The sequence below is a fragment of the Phascolarctos cinereus genome, unplaced genomic scaffold, assembly GCF_003287225.1.
Source record: "Phascolarctos cinereus isolate Bilbo 61053 unplaced genomic scaffold, phaCin_HiC Scaffold_5;HRSCAF=322, whole genome shotgun sequence".
NCBI classification, from domain to species: Eukaryota; Metazoa; Chordata; class Mammalia; order Diprotodontia; family Phascolarctidae; genus Phascolarctos; species Phascolarctos cinereus.
In genome coordinates this window covers 318,039,599-318,059,275 of record NW_027555958.1, presented here as the reverse complement: position 1 = coordinate 318,059,275, position 19,677 = coordinate 318,039,599, and the positions used below count along the sequence as shown (strand labels likewise).

General features: G+C 47.5%; 1 long non-coding RNA gene across 1 annotated transcript; it reads right to left on the bottom strand.

Annotated features, from left to right (window-relative positions):
• Window positions 1–456: 456 nt before the first annotated feature.
• Window positions 457–19,436, bottom strand: LOC144457762 (uncharacterized). Its single transcript, XR_013487245.1, has 2 exons — window positions 18,896–19,436; window positions 457–7,036 (listed from the first exon to the last, which is right to left on the bottom strand). It is a non-coding gene; the product is annotated as an uncharacterized LOC144457762 (long non-coding RNA).
• Between the last annotated feature and the right edge of the window lie 241 nt (window positions 19,437–19,677).

Genomic DNA, 19,677 nt, shown 5'->3' with positions numbered 1-19,677 from the left:
GGGAGCAGGGCGGGTTAATTCTCAGGATAATGGATCCCAAGGAGAGAGAGAGAAAGAGAGAGAAAATGTACAGCTGGGGAGGGAATAGTTCTTAGTCTCTGATAATCCTAGGAGGCACTTCAGGGAGTATTCTCCCATTGTTCCCTCTAAACACTCTCTCTCTCTCTCTCTCTCTCTCTCTCTCTCTCTCTCTCTCTCTCTCTCTCTCTCTCCTTCTCTCTCCTTGCATTCTGGACTTGGTGATTCTCCAGATTACACTAGGTTATCTTAGACCCACAGGGGCTGGGACCCATAGGGGGACAGGGATCCCTGTTTCTCACAGGTTTGAGAGGGAAGGTAGAATATCAAACTTGACCAACCTGGAGGGCCCTGTTCCCCCAGAGGAAAGGAAAATAATGCGCACACACACACCCCAGTCAGCCTTGGATGTTTGAATCAAACCCAATGAAGAATAAGTGATTTCAGATAAAGTTTTAATGGGTGGAATAATACAGTACATAAAGAACCTTGCCTGTCCTTTGACCCTCACACACGATGTATATAAAGTCCAATCCAAACTAGTGAGGGCCTATTCCTTCATTCAACAAACTTATGAAGCACCTACTGTGTGCAGAGCACCGTGCTTGAGCCTAAAGGAGATACATCATTTAAATAAAACACAATCCTTGCTCCTTATGGAGCTTACAATCTGAGAATAAGACACAAACAGATACATTACATAATGTTTAATAATAGTTAAAAGCACTAGAAATATAGAAAACAGAACTCCATGAAGTTCTAGAAAAATTGTTACCAATCAAAGAGATCAGGGAATGCTTCATAGAGAAGGTGGCATTTGAGTTGAATTTTAACCGAAGGGTAGAAATCCAATAGACAGAAAGGCATTGCCGCCATAGGGAACAATATAAGAGAAAGAGAGACAAGGTGGCGGTAGGAAGACACAGGGCAATGGGGCCACATGGATGGAGAAAGGAAGATGAAGACTAGAGTAGTCTAGTTTGGCTGAAATATAGCATACTCTATGATAAGGGATTGAAGATAAAGCTGGAAATGCAGAGTGATGGCAGATTATGAAAGGCCTTGAAGGGGTCCCTCTGTGATTCTGCCAGGTAATGGAGTTTGAACTTTCCTTGGTAAGCAATAGAAAGCCACTTGGTTTTTTGAGCAGTGGGGTAACATATCTGGATCTGAGCATGGAAAAGACTAGTCTTCAAAGAGCCAATTGAAAGGAGAGTGGGTGGAAGAGAATGAAAGTGGGGAAATAAGTAAGAACACTCTTGCAATAATCAGTAATGGGGTGGAGAGGGCTGGTCCAGTACTGAGGTAGTATAAATAGAGATAAGAGGTAGTGTATGAGAGATGTTATGAAGATAGGTTATAGGCTCCTAAACTGGAGTGGACCTCCTTTTACAGTTGAGGAAACTGAGGCCTACCCAGAGAGATAAAGTAGCTTACCCAAGGAGAAGAAAAATCAAAAACACCATCATGTTTCTGACATGGGAGACCGGGTGAAGAATGGTGCTTTAGAGATAAAGAATGAAGGCAGAAAAAGGGGGAGGAAAAGAAGGATGATGAGTTCAATTTCAAAAGTCAAATTCCAAATTTCAATTTCAAATTCAAAATTGGAGAAGATAGCCAGATGTCCAAGTAGAGCTAGATTATGAGCATAGATTTGGTGCTAGAAGAGACCATATAGGTCATCTAGTCCAATGACAGTTTTTTTCAAGTCCATATTTATTAAATGCCTACTATGTACTAGGTGCCTGGCAGAAATAGCTGACATTTACATAGCACCTTAAAATCCACAAAAAGGCTTGATATGCATGATTTCATGTGATCTTCACAATGATCTCCCATGACATAGGTCCCCGTAGTCTTATCATGATGCATACTTTACATATGCCAATATTACACATGAGTGAGATTCAGCCTTTTGCCCTTACTCCCACTGCTAATAAAGTTTCAGCATAGGATTTGACCTTAGGTATTTTATGATCTCAAGTTCAGTGTTCTTTCCACCATGTCACTATACTGCTTCTGTCTTCTATCCATATTCAAGTATGGGATTCTTGAAAGTAGAGACTAGGACATAGCTAAACTTTATTTCTCTCCCAGTACATAGCACAGTGCCCCATATACAAGAGGTGCCTAATAAATGCTTATTTGTAGATCAGAGATGGAAAGGACCTTGGAGATCATCTAGTCCACCCCCTCCCCATTTTACAGTTGAGAAAACTGAGACCCAGACAAGTTAAATGACTTGCCCAAGGTCACACAGGCAATAAGCTGCCTCTGTGAGCTAAGATTTGAATCTAGGTCCTCTGACTCCAAATACAACATCACTTTTGAAATTGGTGTATTAGGGAGGCCCATCTGGGCAAGGCAGATGATCCAAGATGGTGCTAGCAGTGAGCATGAGGACCAAATTTTGATCAGTCACCCTCTGAATTTTACAAAGGAGGAAAATGAGGCTCACAAAGGTTAAGTAACTTGGCCAAGACCATGCAGCTAGATGGTGTCAGGGTAGGGATTTAAAAACCTACTGTATGCCCAACGTCATACTAGGCACTGGGAATACAAAGTCAAAATAAAGTAGTCCTCTCTACCCTTGAGGAGCCTGCATTCTATCAGCATCTTGACTTCAAATCCAGTGGGTCTAGATAGAAGGAAGATCAGCGCTGGAGAGGCAGATTTGGAAGTCGTCTGCCTAGACTTGGTTGTAGTGATGAGAGTAAACAAAGGGAAAGCATATAGGACAAATTGAAGAGGACCCAGGATAGACAGAGAAGGATTGGTTAGAGACAAAGCAGGTTGGTGTATAATGGAAAGAGTATGAGAGGGGTTGGGAAAAGGACTTGAAATTAAGAAACCTGCATTTGACTCCTGACCCAGACGCCTGGTATACAGCAGAGCTTGCTAAATCTGGAGTCCAGCATACCTGGGTTCAAATCCCACTTCTGACCCTTACTAGCTCTATGGCAAGTCACTTAACTTTTTTGTGCCTCAGTTTCTTCATCTGTAAAATGGAAATAACAGTTGCACTCGGTGGCTCAAAGTGTTGTGCAGAAAGTGCTTTGCAAACCTTAACATGCTAAATAATGTAAGTTATTAAAAAGAAGACTAGAGATTTAGAGCTAGAAAGGACCTCAGAGACATCTAGTCCAACCCCCTCATTCTTCAGATGGGGAAACTGAGGCTCAGGGAGACGAATCAGGAGAGAGTGGTACCTCAAGCCAAGCGGGAGACAGTTTCAATGGTTTCAAAAACTGCAGAGAGGGGAAGGTTGATGACTGAATAAAAAGGCCATTGGATTTGGTGATTCAAAGATTATTGGTGACCTTTAAGAGAGCAGTTTCAGTAGAGCTGTAGGGGCAGTCAACTAGCATTTGTTAAGTCCCTACTATGTGCCAGTCACTTGCCAAGCTCTGGGGATACAAAGAAATAGTCCCTGCTCTCAGCCCCCAGTCTAATGGGGGAGTCAATATGTAAACTATGAACAAACACTATATACAGGGTAAATTGAAGGAAGGCACTAAGATGAGGGAGGACTGATGTAAGATGATAGGGCCCGAACCAGAGTGGTGACAATATTAGAGGAGAGAAGTCATACATGGGAGATGCTACAAAAGGAAAAATTATAGCAGCAGCCTATTGGATGGTGTGGAAGCAGAGGCACTGAGCATAGACAGCTTTTTCAAAAATTTTGACTGTGAAGGGGAATGAGAGAGATGGGGTGGTTCAGCAGAAGGGCCAAGGGATGGGAAAGGGCAAATGAAGATGGAGAGGCCAGTTGCTGTAGCAAGATCCTAAAGAAGGCAGGAAGAAAAAGAGTCAAGGATTCAGGTAGAGATCTGCCATAGTAAGGAGGAGGGATTCCTCTTCCATGATCAGATACAAGGAGGACAGAGTGGATGCTTATACTGAAATTTTTTGAAGGATGGCGGGCACTCAAAAGCGCCTATCAGTCTAATCATCTGTCAAGGGCTAGGAATGAGGGTGTATTTGGAGGCCTTGAAGAGTTTAAAAAAATCAGCTATTTAGGGAACTGAGATAAGGGAGGTGAAGAGTGGAGAAGACTGCCAAACAGGGAAGGGCCAGCAGAAATAGTGCCTGACCTCAAAGAGCCTACACTATAGTTGAAAGAGTAAGACATGTATACCTATAACGGTAATTCAAGGCTCATACATGTGGAGATAGAGATGTTTCCTCCTCAGTAGAAATGGAGACCTATAACATGTCACATACCTGTCAACTACTGTTATGTCTGTTGGTCACACCTAACTGGTTTTCTTTGTTATAAGAGAGCATTTTATTGAGCATGGGATTTGGGAAATTAATGTGATATAAGAAAACAACAACAACAAAAGTCCTCAATAAAGCTTTTAAATAAATAAAAAATTTAAAAATAATCACTGCATACCCTTGGAAAAAGAATGTATTATAAGTGTATAGAAGGCAATGAGGCAGCTAGTTGGCATAGTGGACAGAGCCCCAGCCTTGGAATAAGGAGGACCTAAGTTCAAATCTGGCCTCAGACACTTACTAGGTATGTGACCCTGGGCAAGTCATTTAACCCCATTTGCCTCCCCCCACAAGAATAAATAAATACGCAGAAGTCAAAGTGAAGGACAGGGAATTTCAAGGTGGCGGAATCACTTCTACTAGGAAGAGGGGTATTCAGGGAAGATTTCCTCTATTTGTTAACATCTCAGTTATGACTTGAAGGAAGAGCATAATTTCACTAGGTGGAAATGTAGAGGTGATCTCCAGCTCTATCTAAAAATCTAACGGCTAGGGATAGGGGCTGGGTTGGGTGAGAGACAGAATGGCATGGCTAAATGCATAGAGGTAGAATAGTTCAAGAGGAGATAACCAAAACACCCAACAGGTATATCCAGTCTGATTGTAAAAGGCAGTAATGTGAAATAATACCAGGAAGTTGCCTTGGAACTAAAAGATGTAAGAATCCAGATTAATTTAATGACTAGTCTCAATTCCAGAGGGCTTATGATGAAACAAACCTCCCTTTTCTTGTTCTAGAGCTGGTGGACTAGAGGGGCAAAGATGCTACAAATGCTGTTAGACATGGTGAATGTTGGTTTGATTTACTTAGCTTTTTCTTTGTTACCAGAGTTCTTCTGGGGAGAGAGTCATATTGGGAACTGACAAATATTTTTAGGCATCAGTGAAATGTGTGTGTGTGTGTGTGTGTGTGTGTGTGTGTGTGTGTGTGTGTTTTGCGAGGCAATTGGGGTTAAGTGACTTACCCAGGGTCACACAGCTAGTAAGTGTCAAGTGTTTGGTCTGAGGGCAGATTTGAACTCAAGTCCTCCTGACTTCAGGGCTGGTGCTCTATCCACTGTTTGTTTGTTCTTAAGGCAATCAGGGTTAAATGATTTGCCCAGAGTCACACAGCTAGTACGTGTCTGAGGCCAGATTGAATTCAGGTCCTCCTGACACCAGGGCCGGTGCCCTATCCACCGCATTACCTGATTTCAGGCCAGGCACTCTATCTACTGCGCCACCTAGCTGCCCCCTGAAATATTTTTTTTTTAAAGAAGAAAGGTGAATTGGTGTCCATCTATGAAGGTTCTTGAATGCTATACTCTGTTTGTAAGGGGGGAGAACCATTGAATTGTACAGAGGAGGAATGGTTAGAAAGGGAGGAAAATCAGGAAACAATGTTGTCCTAGAACTGAAAAGGAATGAGTACTAAGAAGGGAGTGGGAAACAACTAAATGCCTCTGTCCCCTTCATGTCCATACCAGAAAGGTTTAGAAGTTGCCCACCTGCATTGGTAGAGGGCATCTCCTCATCTGGGAATTCCCTGGATTAATAAAATCATATCCCAATCCCCATCCTCTGGGAGGTAGTGAGAAGTTGGGAGCTCATCCCATTGGCCTGACCTCGTCCATCATCCTTATACATCCTAACACATTGGCATTATTATTAGCTTACATGTATATGGGGTCAAAGATTTAAAAGCACTTGGCATAAATGATTTGGCATGGGATTGTGGATTCAGAACTGGAAGGGACATCAGAGGTCATCTAGTGATGCCCCTCATTTTACAGATAAGAAACAGAAGTTCAGGAATTTTTAGGGACTGGCCCAAGGTCACAGAGGTAGCAAGAGGCAGAGTCAAAATTCAAACTCAGCTCCCATGGTTCCAAGTTCAACACAATTTCCATGTACCTCCAATGAGGTTCCTATTTCTGGGAAATCCTGGGAGGTGGTTCATTTGCCCCAGTATTATAATCCCCATTTTATAGCAAGGAAATGGAAGCTCAAGAGATGAATGCTTTGCTCACAATCGTAGTCACATGGTTTATAAGTAGCAGAGCCAGGATTCATTCTTGGTCACAGGATAGAATGTATCTTCCTTGGGGGCAGAGACTGTCTGCCCTCATTTTGTCTTGTACCCTCATTACTTAGTGCATGCTTATCGATAATATCATAAATCTGGACCTTGTAGGGACCTAAGAAGCTCTGTAGCCCAGCTCCCCTCATTTTGCAAATGAAGAAACTGAGACCCTGTTGACATTTGGTGACTTGCTCAAGACCACGTGGGTAGTAAGATTTGAACCCAGTCTTCTTTACTGCAGGGTCACTGCTCATTCTGCTGTACCAGATTACCTCTTTAATGCAATCTTCCTTAATACATATTATATTAAATGCCAACTGTGTGCACAGGCATAAAAAGGAATACAAAGTCCCTGCCCTCATGGAGCTTACAGTCTAATAGATATAATGTTGCCTCCTGGGTCTAGGTACCACCAGCTTGGAGTAGATGGCTCCTCTTCCTTCAAACCTGGCCTCCCATAGAGACTTACCCTCCCTGGTTCCTTCCTGAGTGCAGAATGGGCATGCTATACAGACTCAGCACTGTCAGTTCTCCCTCCAGCATTCAGGCTGAGAGTCTCCAGTTCATAGAACCGATGCCCCCAGGCCTGATAATCATTTTCTCTCAAAGCCAGGACAGCTTGGACTTCCTCTAGTTGCAGAAAAGCCTGAGTCAGGGGCCAGACCTGCAGGACTGGGAGAAAATGGGGACAGCCTCATTATTTATCTGCCCAATGGCCTTCAATCAGTGCAGAGGGAAGGATATTTAGGGACCCTGCCCACCAGTGATAAGCTGGCCCTAGGCTGCTGCCATCATAGCAACTGGAGTTATCAGAGAGGTCTCCAGCCCTAGATTGAGGCTAATCTGGGGGAATATAAGTGATCACTCCCCAGTTTATAATCATTAGAAGGTAATGGCTAAGCAGTGGGGGGCTGACAGCACACTCTTAGCTTTAGGGCAGTGTCTTCCATCATCTTAATGTCTCTCTGAAGAACTTTGGAATTAATCGTGAAACATGGGAGACATTGGCACAGGACACCCAGCATGGTGTACCTGCATCAAAGAAGGTGCTGTGCTCTATGAGCAAAGCAGAATTGCAGTAGCTCAAAGGAACATGAGATGTGCAGATTGAGAGACATCTCTGCTCCAAATGGTCATATGGACTATTTGTGCCTGACCTGAGGTAGAGTCTTCTGAGCTCATAATTGGTCTGATCATCCACAGTTGGACACACTGTACCTTGACCCCATTACAGTGATGTCATTTTGGTCTTCTTTGAACATGAAGGACAACAGCCACCAACCAGCCCCCCCCATAGACCATGTCCTGTGAATCTAGGACAGTCTATGGCAGTGTAGCCTGATAGTTAGTCAGAACAAAAGGGACTTGCTTATGGTTGTGTTCTGTGACCTTAGGAAAATCATCTAACTTCTTTGGGCCTTAATATCACTGCCTGCCAAAAGAAAAGATTACTGCTTGTTCCCTGGTGCTCAGAGGGGGAGAAAGAATCAGAATGGGATGGGAGATTGATCTGTGTATGTGCTAAATCCTAGGGAGGGGCATTAGACACAGATGATGGAAGGGAGTCGTAATGGGACTAATCCTCCAAGACCTTTTCCTAAGGGGAGGCCAGACCGAAACATATCCAGACTCCAAGAGCCCACTGTCTATGGAGTTCAGCTGAGGTCAAGCCCACCTCAAGTGGTGGCTACTCGAGGGTGTGATTTTCAGATAAGCCCAAAACCAGTACAGGAAAGGTATCTACAATCCCCGTGGCCTTACTCTCCTTAGCATGGTTACATTATCCTCCTCTGACCCATGGCTCTTCGATCCGAGGGTGCTTGAATTCCTGGAAGAACCAAACTAGGGAGAAAACAAGTGGATTCAGAAGTGGCACCTCTTAGCAGAAGGATGATAAAGGTTCTGAGAATGGACTAGAAACTAAACTTGTTCCTAAGGAAAGAGACCCTGGACTGCCTCTCTCTCTGATTACTGTCCCTGTGGGTGGAGGAGGTAGGGTGAAGGAAGGGAATTTCTGAATTATCTGAAAAGGAAAATATATAAATAATATTAAGTAAACATTAAAATAGAAATATAAAAATAAAAATTTAAAAATAAATAAATCGATGATCATACTCCTAAATGGTAGGGGATCCGGGGACCTGAACCCCTCAAACCTCTGCTTGGTACTCTCATCCCTCCAACATTCCCAAGGCTTCCTGGTGCTCCCAGATATAAAAGATACCTGTCCTGGTCATTTAAACTTTACATCTCCCCAAGCATCTACACACAGTAGGTGCTTAATAAATATCTGTTGTTCTATGTTGTATTTATGTCCTCTGGGTGCTTAGTGTGTGCGGTTGGTTGAGGAAGGGGAAAGAATGCCCATTTCCATTCACGAGAAACACCTATATAAACCAGATCTCAGCAGAGCTGGGGGAAGAGACTTCCCCAAAAGGCAATAGAGGAGGAAGCAGTGACATCCTAACCACCTAAACACTGGCCAGTCTGGTCTGCCCTGTGGGGCTTGAGGAAAGGTTCCATCTCTGTTGCAAAAACTAAGAAGTCTGGAAATGCAGCATGGCAGGGTAAGAGATGCAAATACACACCTTTGTTCGATGCACCTGTGTGTATAATGACAGCCAGGGACCATGCTAAGCCTGAGATCCCACCCACTACCAAGGGCTGCCTCTCTGTGCTATATTGGGACCAGAAGTCCCAGATATTTCCATTCCAGCTAACAAGGTAAAGGAGCCAAGCCTTCCCCCTTCCTTGTAGTCTTGAGACTGTGGGGACAATGTGAAGGTGGGAAGGGCACAATTTTCTTTGGAGTTTCTTTAGACATTATCTCCTGACTGTGTGTAAATCAAAAGGGAAAATGAGCAAAAATCTGCTACACATACTTTGTTACCTGCCTTTAGGGACAGGCCTTTACACATAGATTTGAAAAAGCCTTAATGTCAGTAGTGTGCCAGCTCCATCCACGAACAGAGGCTTCTAGCCCATCTATACCTTCCTGGTGTAGGGGTAAGCTTGCTGAATGTGGACTGAAGAATCCCACCTCTAACACTTTTTAGCTGTGGGATTATGAGCAAGTCCTTTTATCTCTATGAGACTCCATTTCCTCCTCAGTAAAATAACAAGGTCTAAAATACGAGAAGCAGCATAGGAGTAGTAATAGATTGAGATCAGAACTTGGAGACAGCAAAACCTGGGTTCAAATCTGTTCTCCTACACACACTGGCTGTGTGACCTTGGACAAATCACTTAAATTCTCAGCGCACCCAGGCAACTCTCTGAAACTAGAAAGGAAGCAAAAGGGACCTGAGTTATAATTCTGCCTCTAATATTCATTATTTGTATGACCTTGGGCAAGTTACTTAATATTCTGGTGCCTCAGTTTCCATAACTATAAAATGAGAGGGGTTGGAGGTCCCTTCCCTGGATTTGCAGAATTGCAGAGCAGCCTCATTGGCAGAAAGAATTCTCTATACCAGTGAAATCACATGTCCCAACAATAATAACAAAAAAATACCTCTATTACCTATCCCCACAGGGCCATTATGAGGTTCAAAAGATTTAAGGTATGTAACGTGCCTTGCATAATTTAAATGGTCATAAAAATGTCAGTGTGGTATAGTGGATAGAGAGTTGTCCCCAAACCCAGGAAAACCTGGGTCCAAGTCCACCTCACCTCTGACACATACTGGCTATGTGACCTTTAACCTCTCAACTCTTAAGATTTTAAATTGGAGTGAAAGAGTCTATCTTCCCTCATGGAGGGGATTTCATTATTTGGGAGTTTCCTACTGCCATTGAAATCATATGTTCAGTCACTATCCTATTATTATTTGACAGTGTTCATGAGTTGCCGAGGGAAAAAAAAACACATTACCCAGCATCCAAAGTGGTAATGGCCTCTGAACTCAGCTAGTTTAATAGATTCTCAAAGATCAGTCATGGATTTAAAGCTGGAAGCAAATTTAGGTGTAATTGATGTATAACTCTCTCATTTTCCAAATGAGAAAACTGAGACCCAGAGAGAGGTCTCAGTCTAGTCTTCATATCTCTCTCCCTCCTTCCTTCCCTTTGTCTCTCTATGTCTCTTTTCCTGTCTTTCTCTCTTGTCTCTCCCACCCTTTCACCTCTCTCTTTTGTCTCTCTTCCTCCCTTTTTCTCCTTTCTATTGTTTCTCCTCTCTCGTCTCTCTCTTCCTTTCTCTCCCTTGTCTTTCCTCTCTTTTCTTTTTCCTCTCTTTTTTCCTCTCTTGTCTTTCTTTCTTCCTCCCCCCTCTTTTATCTCTCATCTCTTCTCTCCCATCTCTTTCTCTCCCACCCTCCCTTTGTCTCTCTTGTCTCTGTCTTCCAGTCTTTCTCTTTCTCTTGTCTCTCATCTTTCTTTGTCTCTCTTCCCCCCCCTCTCTTTTCCATCTCTTTGTCTCTGTCTCTCTCTGTGTCTCTCTGTCTCTCTCACACATGGAGAGAGAGAGAGAGAGAGAGAGAGAGAGAGAGAGAGAGAGACAGAGACAGAGACAGAGACAGAGACAGAGACAAAGAAGGAGCAGAGGTAGCTTTTGAACCCAAGGTTTTCTGACCCTAAATTCAGTGCATCTTCCCCTTCCTCCCTCTATCCAGTACCAGCAGTAATCAAAATCTTTCCATTTTTGTAGGACATTCCAGAGCTTGGCAGCCAGTGGTTCTACCTTGGAGACCCTCAGGCTCACTTCCATACCATCCCAAGGTTGAAGGAGGATTTTAGTGGAGTTCCCCGCCTCCCCCAACATATTTGGTTTCAAAGGATGAGTCCCTAATGCTTTCTTCTTCTTCTCCTCATCCCTCCACTTCCTACAGAAACTTAGGAAAGGAAATCTGGGTTCAAATTCCATCTCTGATACACCTATGTGATTTAGGACAAGTCACTTAGACTCTGGGCTTCAGATTCCTCAACTAAAAAAGAAAGGAGTTGGACTAGAATAGCCTCTGAAGTCCCTTCTAGCTTAAGTTCTAAAATCCTATATGCCAACCTCCTTCCCACCCAAACTCTCTGAGTCTCAGTTTCCTTACCTGTAAAACAGGAGCAATAACATTTTCACTACCTCCATCAAAGGGCCGATGGCCGGATCAAATGAACCACATTCATGGAATGAGAATGGGGCTTCTTAAAGCCGAATGCCCTAAGTAATGTGGTCCACTCGGAAACACTTCAGTTAGGTTCAGCTAGCTCCGTGTGCCTATATCCAGTTCTACCCAGGGGCAGTTACTAACTCAGTCTACTCAAGAGTGAAGTGGGCCAGTGAGGACACCTAGAGAGGCCCCTTCCTACAAAACCCCCCTCCCACCTTCCCAACGTGTGTGTATGTGTGTGTGTATGGGGGAGGGGAGTTGACTTATTTCTTTTTGGAGCTTTAGGTGGAATGAGATTACGAGTAAAGGGGCAGAACGTCAGGTCTCCGGGGCCTCAGTAGGAACATTTTGAATTTGCTAATACGAGACAGCCCCCCTCTCCCCGAAGCTCGTCTACTTTACACCTCCTCTCCCTTCAGGCCCACAGAAGGCTTCCCTTTCCTCATGCCTTACGGCTTCGAGGTGTCTCTTCTGGCCTGGGTGGGGTTGAGGGAACCTTGCTGGACAAAGAGGGAAAGAGGTTTTCTGTTTTTTTGGACCCCCGATTTTTTGCCGTCGCGTCTGGAATGAGTCCCTCTCCACCTTCCACCTCCTTTCACCAGGTTTTCGTTGGAAGGTCACCCCTTCGGGTAACTTGGCGCAGGCAACAACGGTAGGAGCATAGCTGCAGCCCCCGCCTGCAGCAGGTGTGCGGGCGCAGGGCCTCCTAAGCTCAGACTGCTCCCCTCAGCCACTGAGCGACCCGAAGGGAGGCTGGAACAGAACTGGGAGAAGAACCCGAACGCTAATGGAAACGGAAGAAGGAATTGGGAAGGGTAAAGAAGAACGAAAAAAAATTTTTCCCTCAATTTTAAAAGCTTTTCTAAAACGAAGCAAATATTCGGGATGCGGGTGGAAAGACCAGCTTTCCTGCCCTTCCCATGCTGGTTCCTGGGGCTCCTTCTCTAGTCTCTTATTCCAGGCAGCCCTTTATTGCCCCAGTCTCTCATCTTTTAACCTTCTCTGCTCCTTGGTTTTCTCATTCTCCATCTTATTCCCCATCTCTCTCCCCCACATATTGCATCTTATTCTCCTGTCCTTGTATTTTCGTCTCTTATTTCGTCTCTGCCTCTTTCTTCTCAGTTGTCTCCCTAATCCCCAACCCTCTTCCTGGTCTTGGGATCAGAGCTGTAGAGATGAACGGGAACTTAAAAGGCATCTTGTCCAAGCCTTTGGAGAACATCAAGTCCTGGAGAGGCGAAATATCTTGCCCAAGGTCACATAGGTAGTTAGGTGGAAGAGCTGAATTTGAACCCGGGTGCTTTGATTCCAAAGAAAGCGCGCCTTCCTCACTGCACCACGTCTGTCCTTCCCTAATATCTCTGGGATCCTCATTTTCTCTCCCCTATTCTCACTCCAGTGTTTCTCCCCCACTGTCTCTCATTCCTCTTGTCCCTTTCGATGTCTGGATCTCTAGCGTTATCTCCCAATCTCTACCCACATTCCTCTCTCTCTCTCTCTCTCTCTCTCTCTCTCTCTCTCTCTCTCTCTCTCTCTCTCTCTCTCTCTCTCTCTCTCTCTCTGTCTTTTCCTCTTTCTGTCGCCCTTCACTCCTCTCCTCCTCCTTCCCATTCTCTCCTCCCCCTTTCCTGTCTATCTCCAAGTCCCCGGGTTTAGTCAGCTTCCCCCAGGTATGAGAAGAGGAAAGCCTACAGGTGGTAAGAAGAAACTGCGACCGCCCCGCGTCCACCACCACCATCTCCGAACCCCCAAATTGCACACAGCTCCTATAGCCGCTTCCCGGAAAGAAAGTTTCATTGGCCTTCCTTGAAGAGGTGACGCCTCGACAATGGGGGCTCAGACAGAAAAAACGGTTCTGTCCGCCTCGTTGTCTTTTTTTCCCTCTCTCTCTCTTTTTTTTCTCCTCGGCCTTCTCCTTCATCTCTCACGCTTCCTTCACCTTTTCAATAACCTTCGGGTTCTTCTCCCAGCCCTGTCCCAGATGCCTTCCTGGTAACTCAGTGGCCCTGGACCGGGCTCGGGGCACAAGAGGCCGTGTGTCTACACACCTGCTGCAGGAGAGGTCTGTGGCTGTGCGCCTGACTTTGGTCTTTGGATCAAATCACCCGAGGGGGATGACCTTCCAACGAATCCCAGGTGAATGTGGAAGGTGGAGGGAGACCACATGGGACCCATGCAGACGGGGCATGGTGGGGAAAGCTGAGGAACATGGCCCTGATCCTGGGGGCGGCAGCCTATGGAAACTGGGGCTCAGGGCACACGTTTAAGCTGTGACCACGAGGACTAAGGAAAGAGCAGAGCTCTGAACTACCGCGGAGGATACAACTGCGGGAGGACATCCCACAAACCAGTTATCATACTTTTCCCCCCTGAACACTCTGCGCTTTATAGACTCAACCTCCGGCCCCTGAAGATGGGGTGGGAACCGTTGTACCTTGGGTCTTGCCTCAGATATGACAAAGTTTTCCACATTGATGAGAACGAAAAGTTCTTCGGCCCCCCAAAAAGACGGAAATACACTCCCTTTTCATCTTTGCAGAGGTAGGGAGCTAAGGAGGTAGATCTGGGCATAAACTTGTACTTAATTGACGTGTCAGTTTTATTGCACTGCTCTCTGCCACCCCCCACTTAATTCTTTATTCATAAGCGATGGCTCTCTCAGCAGAGGAGGGGAAGTGATATAATGGGAAATAAAGGCGATGTAAAAACAAAAGATTTCAGTGAAACTTAAAAAAAATAATTCAAAGCTGCATGGGGGGGGCGGTACGGAGGAGAGGAAAGGTCACTGGGAGAATTCTCCGGATAGGGACGTGTCTGAGAATCCTACAAATGGAAAAAAGAACTGGCGAGTGGTGGATAACTTCGATTTCCACTAGTGCAAGCCTCCGCTTTGCAATGGGCAGTGAAGACTCGGATCTAAGCTAGAGGCTTGGGGCTGGGGCAGAGGCAGAGCAGGAGACTGCTGAGATCCTCAACCTTCATGCACCCATTGACATTAGTGGTGGAGACAGGAAGGGTAAGATGGGGAAGGTGAGAGAAGGAAGTTTTATGTTACACTCAGGTCTCCAGTACACACACACACACACACCCTTAATTCTAGTGCCTTGCCTCTGTTGATTATCTCTAATTTATCCCGTATCCTAGCTTATTTGCACACACTTGTTTGTATATTATCTCCTCCATTAGATTGTAAGTTCCTTAAGAGCCAGGCTGGGTTTTTTTGTTGCTGTTTTTGTCTTTCTTTGTATCCCCAGCGCTTAACACAGTACCTGACACATAGTAGGAACCTAATAAATGCTTGTTGACTGACTGACGTTCACGCACACATTCCACCACGCCACATTACACCATGCCTGCGATCAATATGCCGGGACTCTGAAAATAGCCACAAGGGAAAATTTGTCCCAGAAAGTTGAAGAATGTCTGGACCCGCGCAATCCTAGAGGACTTCCTGGAGGAGGCAGAGAGATACTAGCTCTGGAGAAGGAGCCAGCCTCATTATAAAAGTCGGAAGCGAAAAATCGATTTAAAACAAATCAGAGCAAAACAAAACACCGCCACTGTACAGAGGGTGGTGTTGGCAGTCGTGGGAATGGTGACGGACGAGGACAATTTCTGTCTCTGGCCCTGTCTCCTTCCTCATTTCGGCCTCAGGATCATAGATCGAGAACTGGAAGGCGCTTCAGAGGCCGTCTATTGTGCAAATACTGCAATCTAGAGAGATTAAGTGTCTTCCAAAAGGTCCCACAGGTAGCGAGCTTCTTGGGATCCCTCAGAGCTGTGCATTGGGAATCTGCTGTCACTCCCCGTTTCTCACGGAGGTAATTACGGTACAGGGGTGATAAGGAGGGGCCGGGCAGCGCCTTTCTGAGAGTGGGGCTTTTAAAGCCATCACGGACGATTTGCGTAAGTGGTCGAGACAGGACCCAGCAGCTGTAGTGCCCAGGGTCATCGAGTGTCCCTCCTTCCCCCTGCCGAGGACAGAGACACAGAGACAGCAGGAGAGACAGAGACAGAGACAGACACCCATAGCGCTAGGCTCTAGGCTCTGTCTGCCTGAGGCTGGCGCCTCGGGCAGCTTGGCTTGCGGCTAAAAATAGCGTGGGGAAAGCAGAGGGGCTAGAAGAGAGAGATAGCTGGAAAGTCGGATAACTGGGGTGGGGGGACAGCACGGGAGCTGCGGGGGGAATCCAGGAGCAAATACTTGCGATCACAATGAGGGATTCAACCCGGCAGAGAGAGGTCCTAGAGTACACATTTGTCTTAGGGTCCCTAACCGCCTACGCTCCTCCAGTACCTCGAGGGGTAGATAGATGCCGCTCTGGGTTCTGGGTAGAGGAAAGAAAGGGTCAGCAATAGGACTTCACATCCCTCCGCCCGATTTCGTTGTTCGGGGCTGAGGGGGTGTGTGTGTGTGTGTGAAGCGCTAAACCAGAAAGGCCAAGAGAGCGGATTATCCGCAAACTGGGAACTCTCTCACGATTAGGAGCCGGGGATGGGAATGAAAAGTTCTGGCTCACCGGGAAGACGGCTAAAAGTCGAGAAATAAGAAAAGGAAGTGGGGGTGGAGGGTAAGATGTTGCGAAAGGGAAGAAAGAGGGACAAACGCATTCCCTCTCCTTAAAACAAGAACCTAGCCTCAGGCCGTAACTCGCCCCCTTGCATGACCAGTCTGTTTCCAGTAAAGAGACAAGAATTCAGCTCTTTTGCCCCCTCGTCTTCTCCGCTTATCCTGGGGCCATCAGAGCCTTTCTCTCGGCCGCCTCCCTCCCTCCCAGGCAGCTGATGGGCGAGAAACTTGGGTGTCTCGGTCAATCTTTTGCCTCCAGCTCTCTGGCAAGGGGGCATAGAACCAGGAGAGACCCAGTGATCCGTCGGGTGGTGTTCGGGGAAAGGGATGGTGGAAGTAATTCAGTTATGGAGGGAGCTCTGACTCCCCCCCACCCCTTCTCCTCCTCAATCCCACCTAGGCTTGGCGCCTGAGTTAGTGTGTGAGTCCTCAGGAGGGGGCCGAAGGGAGGGGTCCCTACAGTCGGGGCGGGCTCGACGTGCGTCCTCCCGCCCTTCTGCGGGTGCAGGCCAAATGCGAAGTGACAGGGGCCGGAGCTTTGTTGTGGAGTAGCAGCCGCCTGGCGCCAGCCACCCCCGCCCCTACCCCCCCGCTTCGGGTCCCCCAGCCCCATGCAGGAAGAGCTGCCCCCCCCGCCTCTTAAAGGGACATGCACTCGCTGCCCCCCGGGACCCGCCCGGGTCTGCAGTTCTTTCCCTCCTCCCCCGCCTTTCCCCACTCCCAGCTCTCATTGCATTCGGGCAGAAGTAGTGCCCGGGCTCCAGGGAAACCAGAGGTGGAGAAAGAGATGCGAGGAGCCCAAGGCCGGCCAGGGCTGGTCTGCTACTTCGCGTCGTTCTCCAGGCCTGGTTTTCGATGCCCTGTCGGATCTCCCTGTAGAGCGTTCTCTCAGAGCACTGGCTGGATCAAGTGTGCCCTAAAAAGTGCCCTGAGAGATGCAAGGAGGGCTTTGAGGTGGGAGGTTGACGGCCACTGAGAAAGGAGAGAAGCACAGGTGGTGTACTGGGCTGGGGGCGGCAGTGCCGATTTGGGGGAGCAAAATAATTCGAAGAGCTGGGAATAATTCTGGGGAGGGGATGCACGGGGTGGGGGAGCTTACACAACCACTGGACAGTGCCCCGAGGAGAAACACAAAACAGCCCGGGCTCTATGTGTTTTGTTTTGTTTTTTTTAGTTCCAAGTGTGCACACACAGAATTTGGGGTCCAAGGAGCTGGCCTGCAGACGATGCAGGCACTTAGGCGCTAGTCACGAATCCTGGTGTCCTAAAAGATCCCTGAAGGAGAGACCACATCCTGCCCAGGCCGCAGGCAGTTGTGCCTGCCCTGTCCCTAGCTTCCTGCGTCTTTCACGGAGGGTCAGAGATAGAGGTGGCACATGGTGTAGACAGGGCTTTACGGAACCTGGCAAGGCGATTGTTACACTGGATGCCTGCTGGGCGGGCAGGAGCGCCCACGGGGGAGATAACAAAAGGCAGAACCGAAGGCGGAACGTCAAGTCAAAGAGCCTGACCTAGGGTCGAATCCAGCCCCCACGGCTTCAGGCCGCAGGTCAGTGCAGCTATTGAGAGGCTGCCTGTAATCCTGGGAGGCTGGAGGGTTCCCAGGATTGCTTGTGAGGGCTGCGTGTGAGGGAGTACAATGCTCAGTCTTGGTCTGTCAGGGAGGGTTTGTGCAGCCCAGTGAGAATCCTTAGGCACCTTACCAGACCTGTGTATGTTCTATGTGCAGCTTGTACATATGTACTTGGCCTGAGCCTGGGTTCACAAAGTACATATGCGGTGTACAGGGCATTTAAAAAACAATCATCCCTTCGAAGAGTCTAGTGGACTTGGAACAGGCAGAATTATCTGCCTGACAGGTTGTTATTACCAGGTATTTTGATACTAGGTACAACATATAGACCTTAGAATTTTAAAATATTTATATCTGTGTTAATACTTTATATTTTGTGTTAGTACATGTCTGAGAGACAAATAAACAATACGGATTTTTAAAAATGGAATAGAGACAACGCCGTCTTCCAAATTCTATCCCCCAGGGTGCAGGTACACACTACAAAGAATGGGGACTCTATTGTACCAGGTGTATTCGTTCCTACTCCACCTTTGTGTGTGTAACCGACAAGTGGAGGATAGCTATGGACAGTTATGGGTGGGCACAACCTATTGTCCAGGACCTGCAGACGGCTACATGAAGCATCAACATACAAACGCACACACACTGTGGTCTGTTTTTAACGCTGACCTACCTGCGGCTGCCCGGGCTGTTAGCAAAACACAAACACACACACACACACTTTACTATCCTTCTGGCCCATGTCAAATCTAAACACTACGGAAGATAAAGGAATAAACACTGCATGGAAAGTCCCCCCACAGCCCTCACCACCGTGGTGCCCATATTTAGGCGGTGCTGATAAAGTCTACTCCGCACCGAATGAGGAGAATAGATGTTTGCCCGGGGTTTAGAAGGTACCCTAACCATGAAAACTAAAACTCATCATAATATGCGTTCAGCCATGCCGGAGGAGACGGCATGGACAGATAGTGACTGGTTCTACCCAGACAGTTGAGAGAGTCTGGGAAGCCCCCGAGGTTTCCTGAGAAATTTCCGTCTCAGGCTGAGATATTAAGGGAATGGGGAGAATAGAGGTCTGCTGTATCATTTGTGCTTGCCCCGACCCTTTGCTGCCGCTGTCACCCCCAAGAACATCCTCTCATTTTCCCTATCTGAAGCTGGGGACCCCTCCTCTTTTTTCCCAGGGACCCCAGTACTTTCTCCCATCCAACCTCCTGCTCTAGCCCTGAGCTGGGTTCCCCGGCTGAGCTCAGCTTGTCTCGCACCCTGGCACCACTCACCTGGTTTGGATGGGGTCTTGCGGACTCAGCTCTGTTCCTGTGGTGCCTGCAGCCCTTCAGCGCCCAACGCTCTCGGCCTTGGAGACGTGCTTGCTGATACTCGGGCCAGCCTGGGTCCCGGGCTTGGGGAAGTACAGGCGGATCTCGGACAGCGAAGCCGCGCGGGCCAGTGCATCGATCTCGGGTGTCCTCGTCTGGTTCTGAACTGTCCCTAAGTCATTGCCTAGCTTCCCACGCCCTCGGGAACCCGAGTGGAAACCGAAGGGACAGACCTCTGCCCGAGAACATCGGTGATAGTCCTCTTCTACCCCCCACCCCCCGCAAAAAAAAAAGTAAGAGAAAAGATGAAGGGTGACAGACTTTGAATGAGATGACAGTTCTCCCACATCCAGCTAGGGCGCAGAGAGGAGGGACACCCCTTTCCTCTCCAGGACCCCAAGTTCTCCCTGGCCTGTGTGAATGCTTTGAACTTGAGCCTGGGAGAGGAAAGGTTTCCATTTCGGAAGGCCCCGGGGCCCTGGCAACCCATGTCCCCTGTCCCTTGCCCCTCGGCCCTCGACTCCCCCCACCCCACCCCCTCAGTCCCTCCCTCTCCTTGGGCTCCAGCTCCCGGAGCCGGGCTGGGCTGCGCTGCGCTGCCCTGCCAAGGCGGCTGTGCAGAGAGGAGCCGGAGGTGGGGGCCAGGGCAGGGGGTGGGGTCTCAGGGCCCCGCCGGTCCGTCATTGGTTAACATTTTATTCTGTTGACATGTTTTCTTACTGCCGAGGCTTCCGACACCTTCT